Source organism: Theobroma cacao, chromosome 3, assembly GCF_000208745.1.
Source record: "Theobroma cacao cultivar B97-61/B2 chromosome 3, Criollo_cocoa_genome_V2, whole genome shotgun sequence".
In the NCBI taxonomy this organism is placed as follows: Eukaryota; Viridiplantae; Streptophyta; class Magnoliopsida; order Malvales; family Malvaceae; genus Theobroma; species Theobroma cacao.
The window spans coordinates 3,615,994-3,624,095 of NC_030852.1; positions in this window are offsets into that span (position 1 = coordinate 3,615,994).

Sequence of the window (8,102 nt, forward strand, 5' to 3'; positions counted from 1 at the left end):
TACAAAAATGTGTGTTATAGTCAAGCTAGTGACTATAAAGAAACGCTTCTTGAAAAGCAACCCAAGCATTTGAACTTAACTTACTCTAACTTATTTTTATTTATTTTCTAGTATTAAATTTCATAATTTATTGATTTTTTTGTGCTTTTTGCAAGTTCCCCCCCAAAATAATAAAAAAGTAAAAAATAATTAAAAAAACCATAACCCCCTATTTATGGTTGTTTACCGTATTTTGTAGATATTTAACACAATGTTGCTAGAGATGACGATGATGATGAGTAAGAGGATATCTAGATCATTTTCTTGTTGTGCCTACATTAAAAGGGGAGTTTTCGTTTTCCTTTTCTTTATTTTATTTTTATTGATTTTTTCTTTAAACATTGGGGACAACGTTTAGTTTTAAATTTGAGGGGATGCTTTTATTTATTTTTAAGTTGTTGGTCTTTATTTATCTTTATGTGCTTATCTTTATTTTATTATTTTGCATGTTTAGATAGCTTTAATTTGTAGGTTTTATAATTAAAAAAATTTAAAAAAAAATTTAGAGATATTATGACACCTNCTGATATTTCTATCAAAAAAAGGAAAAAGAAAATTAAAAAAAAAAGAAAAGGAAAAACAAAGATCTTCCATTTAAATGGGAATGAAAAAGGACATAAAAAGGGTTTTTCAATTCTTTCATTACTTTCAGAAAAAAGAGAAAAAGGAAAAAAAGGATTTTAATTTTGAATAGATCTTCCACTTTTCATTTTTACATGCTTTTTAATAAAATGGTTTTTATTGTGCTCGCATTGCATGTACAATGTTTAAATTTTCTTACATTTTTGGGGTACTCCATTGCATATCACTTCATTCATTCATCAAAGCATCATTGCATTTCATGCATTCATACACATGACATATTTGCATCCATATCCATACATTCTTCTTTTCTTTATTTCTAGCTATATTTATTCCCATAATAAAGAACCACACAATTTTATTAGGTTTGAAAAGAAATAGAATAAATCCACATTTATGGAAAACATCTAGAAAGGTTTCAGTCAAATTCCTTTTCTAATTTATTTGAGTTAAAGGGGTTGAAGGATATGGAACATCAATTGGAAGCAAGGATAAGTGCATTAGAGCGCAATCAAGAAAAGTTCGGACATGATCTTCGAGAGATGAGAGGACAGATTGCCAAATTGATGAAAATGGTTGAATGTCTCAACAGAACCAATGGGATTCACCCTCAAGAATTCCAATCGCTTCAAACCGAACCACGCCTCAAGCAGCCATTGAAGGAAGGCCAATTTGTCCTTGATAGTACCAACATTTCACTCAGTGACCTAAGTAAAGATCAAGGTTTGAAAAAAGTTATGAAAGGGATGGACGAGTTGAATATACAGATGATGGAATTGAAGAGCTCAATATCCAAGATGGGACCTCTAAGCCCTGCACCACCTTTAAATAGTGGTTTGCCACCGAACACATACTTCCAACCTACCCCTTTTTGACCAACTTTTCAACCCATGAACATTGGTCTGCGTCCAAATTTTCAACCTTGCCCAAACACCTTTCGACCACCTTTTCAACAAGCTCCTCGAGCCCAACTGCTCACACCATCACCTATCACCCTTGCTCCTAGCCTAGGTGTCATCCAAAAACAATCCAAAAAGAAACAACATAAGTAATTGGATCCCATTCCCATTTCTTATGGAGAACTTTTTCACCAATTGGTTCAGGATCACCTTGTTGCTGCTATGCCTATAGAACCTTTAAAACCTCCATATCCAAAGTGGTACAATCCAAATGCAAGATGTGATTATCATGGTGGAGTCATGGGACATTCCATTAAAGATTGTACTGCATTCAAGCATAAGGTACAAGCATTGATAGATGTAAAGTGGTTTGATCCAACAAAGATGGTGGGACAAGGTGATAAGGTATCCAAATAGGCGTCTAGGTGGCAAAAGTGGACTTTGTTAGGACTTTTTCTTTTTGAGTAAAAGTTTTTAAGGTTTTAGGATATTTAATATTTAGACATAGTTGTGCTTGTTTCTTTTGAAGTTTGGATTTATGTTAGTGAACAATTATTAGAAAATGAATTTGTTCCTTGAATGATGCAAGAAAATTATCACAATTTGGATCAAATTTTGTTTCATAATAAAAAAGAGGAAAAATAAAGATAAAACAAAAAATGATGATTAATGGAAAAATAAATATTTTACACAACTTAGATTTTGTGGTAATCTCATCATGCATAAAAAGTGCCCTGAATCATTCATCATCTATTGACTCATAAGTCATCTTGTCATGCATTTAAACATCCATTGATTTTGACACCTATGCATTTATCATTCATCCACTTTTTTGTAAGTACTGTCATTTGACTTCGCTACATACAATGAAAAGAGAGGCAACAATGTCATTGGTTTCATAGAATGAACGATCTTTTTCCAAGTTTTGTATAAAGAAGGAGTAAATTTAGAGAAAATAGTAAGGAAGAACTTATCACTCAATCTAATTTGTTTCCATTTTGTGGAAAGATAAAAGCTCGAGAAAGCCCTTTGGCTATTTGTGTGATACGTGGACTCAAATTAGAATCATGGGAGATGAGCAGTCAAGACGAATGGACGAGATCCAGAAACGTCAGGACAAGATAAAGGAACAGTTGGAAAGGTTAATGGAGATGATTACTAGTAAAGAGGATAGGTCTTTTGAGGGATCACCAGGTTTGCAAAGACAAAGTCAATTGCCAATGAAAAGGCAAACTGTGTCGCTTCTTGGGGCAAATTTCTTTGACCTAACTCCTATTCTTGACTTAGATAACCTTGGAAACCAAGAAAAATTGACAGGAGAATCTTTTGAGCTAAAAAAGAATTGCAAATGCAACAAAAGCATGACCTTTTGGATGAACGCCTTAAAGCTATTGAAGGGATGGACATCTATGGTTCTATTGATGCAATAGATTGGTGTTTGGTACCTGATGTGATCATCCCACCTAAGTTCAAAGCACCAGATTTTGAGAAATATGATGGAACCAAATGCCCAAAAGCTCATATCGCTATGTATTGTCAGAAGATGGCTGCACATGCACATGATGACAAGCTCCTGATACATTGCTTCCAAGCCAGCCTCACTGGTGCTGTAGCAAAGTGGTACGTCCAGCTGGATCGCAATCGAATCCACACATGGAAGGACCTAGCTCTGGCGTTTGTAGCTTAGTATAAACATGTTTTGGACATGACCCCGGATAGGCTTTCTTTGCAGAACATGGAGAAGAGAGACACTGAGAGTTTTAAGGAATACGCTCAAAGATGGAGAAATATTGTTGCACAGGTTCAACCACCTCTCACTGAAAAAGAAACAACAATATTTTTTATTGGTACTCTACCCCCACCATACCATGATAGGCTAATTGGAAATGTTACCAGGAACTTCACTGACATTGTGATTTCAGGAGAGATGATTGAGAATGCAATTAAGAAGGGTAAAATAAAAAAGAATAGTTTCATTAGCATGGAAAATTGTAATGCCTCAAAGAAAAGGAGAGGGGAGGCACCAGTTATCCCATGTGAAGAGCAACCATGGGGCATCAATCCATACCATCTTCATTATGCATACCAACCTTCCTACCCCACTCGGAATCATATTTCCCATAACCTGTGTCCCTATCAATCAATTTCGCAACCAATTTTTCATCTAAGAGCACCCACACCTTCGCTTATGCCTCAATCATTGCCAAAACCCAACCTTCGCCAATTGCCCATGCCAATCTCGAAACTTTTGCCTATACTAATTGAGAATCAATACCTCAGTCTGGTGCCAATGAAGACAGTTCCAAACCCATCGGCAAGGAATTACGACCCTAATGCTAAATGTGACTATCACATGGGGGCAATTGGACACTCAACAGAGAAATGTAGGCAATTGAAAGAGAAAATTGAAAATCTCATCAAAGATGGCAATTTGACTCTTGAGCTTATAGAACGTTGAAAATCGGTTGTGCCGTAGAGTGGGCTCTTGTTCGGAAGTTGAAAATGCCTCAAGTTTCAAGGAAAAATGGATGATTCGGAGTTTTTATTTTGTTAGATGCATGGAATGAGTAGAATTTTTGTTAAGAGTTGTAAGTGTTAATGTTTTTGTTGAATGGAAATTGTTAAAGTTTTATGATGTGATACGATTGTTTCAATAAAGGTTTTTATAACATCTTTTCAAGATAAAAAAAAAAATTCACAAAGAAAGAAGGAAAGAATGGTCATAAAGGAAAAAAGGCTTTTGGCAATAAAATGTGCACATGATCTCGAAAGAATTGATGGTTACTGTTTGGAACAAACTTGTCTTTGTAAATATTTTCTAACCATTTCTTCAAACACTTTGGAGCCCAAGACCATTCAGATATGGATATTCAAGAACTTGAGTAAAAAAGGAAACAAAGTTTTGAAGGTTTATTAACCTTATCATGTGATACCAAAAGACAATGATCTTTGTCTAGGCAATGACCAATGTTATAATTGATTGTTTTGCAAAATTTTTCTTTAAAAATCAAACAAATCAGGCACTCTTGTAAACACTCTGAATGTGGCAAGTTAATAAATGTCAAGACTATGCTAAAGTCTTAAATATGCCAAAACCTCTCAAATTTCTGTCAGTTGTATGCCAAATGTAAACCTTTCAAAATCATCCTTGATCTTATTCTGGGACATGATGACCAAAAACAAGATTACCCAATACCTTCAAGACACCTTGAAAATAGCCCATTTTCCCCTCTTATTTAGCAAAAGTACTCCTTAAAAGAGTTGATCATGAGAAAGTGTTCTGATATTAGATCTTCGAAGGCTTCTATGGAACCTTTATTGTCGAAAATTGTCTCCTGAGCCTTCATTTGAGTGGTTGATTAAGAAAGAAAACATTCTTGATGAATCCTTTCACTTTGGAAAGGTTGATTCAATCTTCAGTTGTGAAAAAAAAATGAGAGAATGGTAAGGAAAGTTGATAGTGACATTATGCATTTGAAATACTTAAATCGTGTCAAAAGTGGAAAAATGAAGAAAAATCATCCTTTGATATTAAATTGTTCTTTTCTAGGGATTTGCTCTTCAATAGAAGTAACCATAGTTGAAAGGATAAATGGCCATGTTTCATTTTCCCTTCATAAATGAGAAATTATCCACTTGCTACCCCTTTGAGCCCATTACATTGTCTCTAAAATGCACCTCAACCAAGGATCACCTCCCACATTAGGGGGCAATATTGAAGAAAAATTTTTGTCAAAAGCATGGATGATAGAAGATTCATTTTGAGGGAAAAACGAACATCTGTTATATTATGGGGAACAGATGCAAAGTTGGGTTCTTGAAAGTTTCAAACTCAATCCATCAACATGAAGTTTGAAAAAATGAAAATGAAAATTAAAAAAAAAAGAAAGGAAGAACAAAGCATAGAAGAGGAAATGGTGGAAAAAACATGCTTCGAGAAAGGACAAATGTCTTAAAAAGAGTCCTTAAAGCAGTAATGAATGATCCTTGGTTTAATCACTTTTAAATACATGTTTTGGGCCTGCGTATCCATTTCTTTTAGAACCTTTAACCATAGCCTACATTGCGTGCTTGAAGAAGTCCATTTTGATCAAGTGTGGATACTTAAATTAAAAAGCTATCTTAGAGAAATAGACCATCACATGAAAGATGAAACTTTGACTTCTCTTTTTTGCTAAAATTACATTCTTGAATCCCTTTAGTCATTTTGGACTAAGTTTAAGTTTTTCAAGTGCATGATGGAACAATCAATCAAAAAAAAAAAGTAGGAAAAAGAAAAAAGCAAGTGTGAAAGATGAAGCTCTAGGGTGAAAACCCGAAAGGGCAGTCTAGAGCGAAGATGGGAATTTATGAAGCCACTCATGATTCCAACTAAGGTGATAACAAGAAGCACTAAAGATAGACCATTTCAATGCAGTTGAATGCATTGGACACCTTCCTAAGGGTTTAAAACTCTCAAGCACCCTTAAAGAATCAAGATCATTTGAAAAAAATCCATACTGAATTTTGAGCCTATCTTTGTCAAAATAGCCTTCTACAATTTTAAGCCTGCAACAGCTGGTCTTGAAATTTCTCATCTTGCCACACATCATGAGACTTAGAGAGTGTCAAATTTGATTATGATTTGAAAGGAATCTTCTTACAAAAATCAATATACCTTTGTGAGCTTAGACAAAGAAACTTCAACTTTTCTTCTTTCCCTCATGAAATGGTGAAAATCTTTATTGTTTACCAAGACCTTGATGTGTTAAACCATCTAACCCATATGAAAGACCAGATTATCATTTGGCTCATCCAAAATCATTTCAAATAGTAATCATCAATTTTCAAGAGATTCAAGTATCACATGTTGGAAAAATGTCAAATTGACTTAGTTTTGTTCCAAACTTAAACTACCTTTAGTCATAAAAAAAAAATTTGGTTTTGTAGGGCAATTTTTATCAAAATTCAAGATGCTTTGAAAGTAATAGAGAGTTCTTCATTTTTGTAAGGTAACTTCTGCTATTGTAATATGAAGATGAAAAGTTTTAAATGATGAGACAAGCATTTTTGTGAATCTTTTCTCATGGATCAAGAGGTATGAAATCTTTGAAATCAAGTTTGAATTGACACACGATCTCATGGGGATATCCATCCTCGAGAAGTAACTGCAAGAATTGGGAATGATATGACAAGACTAGCAAGAAAGCTCTTTTGTGATAAAGTGATTGGCAATTGCACAAAAAGATCATAGAAGAGTGTGCAAAGATAAGAAGAATGGCTTTCAATAGAGGAAGACACTGAAATGAAATGATGAGATAAAGGTAACTTTTCCTCCTGTCATGTAATTATGCATGCATGCACATGACCATGCAACAGTGAAGTTGAAAATTTTCTGTGAAATAGTCAATATTCAAACATATTTCTATTCATTGGGAAAGGAGAAAATCCATGCAACACAAAAAACTATGCAAAGACATCAAGCTTTGATTAATTTGAGAACCACTTTCAAACCTCCGGGTAATTAATGTCAAGATTTTTTAAAGTTACGTTGTCTCAGTTTTCTAGAAGCCACATTTCCTAAATCCTCCGGGTACCTTCTGAAGACCTCCGGGCACATTATTCTCTTAAATCTTCCGGGTGTATCTTCTAAAACCTCCGGGTAATTAATGTCAAGATTTTTTAAAAGTTAGGTTGCCTCAGTTTTCGAGGAGCCACATTTCCTAAATCCTCCGGATACCTTCTGAAGACCTCCGGGCATATTATTCTCTTAAATCCTCCGGGTGCATCTTCTAAAACCTCTGGGTAATTAATGTCAAGATTTTTTAAGTTACGTTGTCTCAGTTTTCGAGGAGCCACATTTCCTAAATCCTCCGGGTACATTCTGAAGACCTCCGGGCACATTATTCTCTTAAATCCTCTAGGGTGCATCTTCTAAAAACTCCGGATAATTAATGTCAAGATTTTTTAAAAGTTAGGTTGCCTCAGTTTTCGAGGAGCCACATTTCCTAAATCCTCCGGGTACATTCTAAAGACCTCCGAGCACATTATTCTCTTAAATCCTCCGGGTGCATCTTCTAAAACCTCCGGGTAATTAGTGTCAAGATTTTTTAAAGTTACGTTGCCTCAACTTTGAGGAGCNAAATCCTCCGGGTGCATTTTCTAAAACCTCCGGGTAATTAGTGTCAAGATTTTTTAAAGTTATGTTGCCTCAACTTTGAGGAGCCTCATTTAAACAAAAAAAATAAAACAAAAAAACAAAAACAAAACAAAACAAAAACAAAACACAAAAAAAAACAAACAAACACAAAAAAAAAAAAAGAAAAACAGAAACAAAACAAAAACACAAAAAAAAAGAAAGAGCTTTGAAAAAAATAATAAATTAGTCAAATACAATGTCTACGTCTTTGCACTATTTCAGATTTTTGAAATGAGCAAAGAGGGGCAGCTGTAGACACTGTAAAAAAGGCAATAATAAAATTTTAATAATTAAAAAAAATCATAAACAAAAAAAAAAGAGAATAAGTACGTTTGGCAGGGTGCGTCCACACCTTGCCAGGCACCACCCTTCCTACCACAGGCAAAAAATCGAGTCTAACAGGG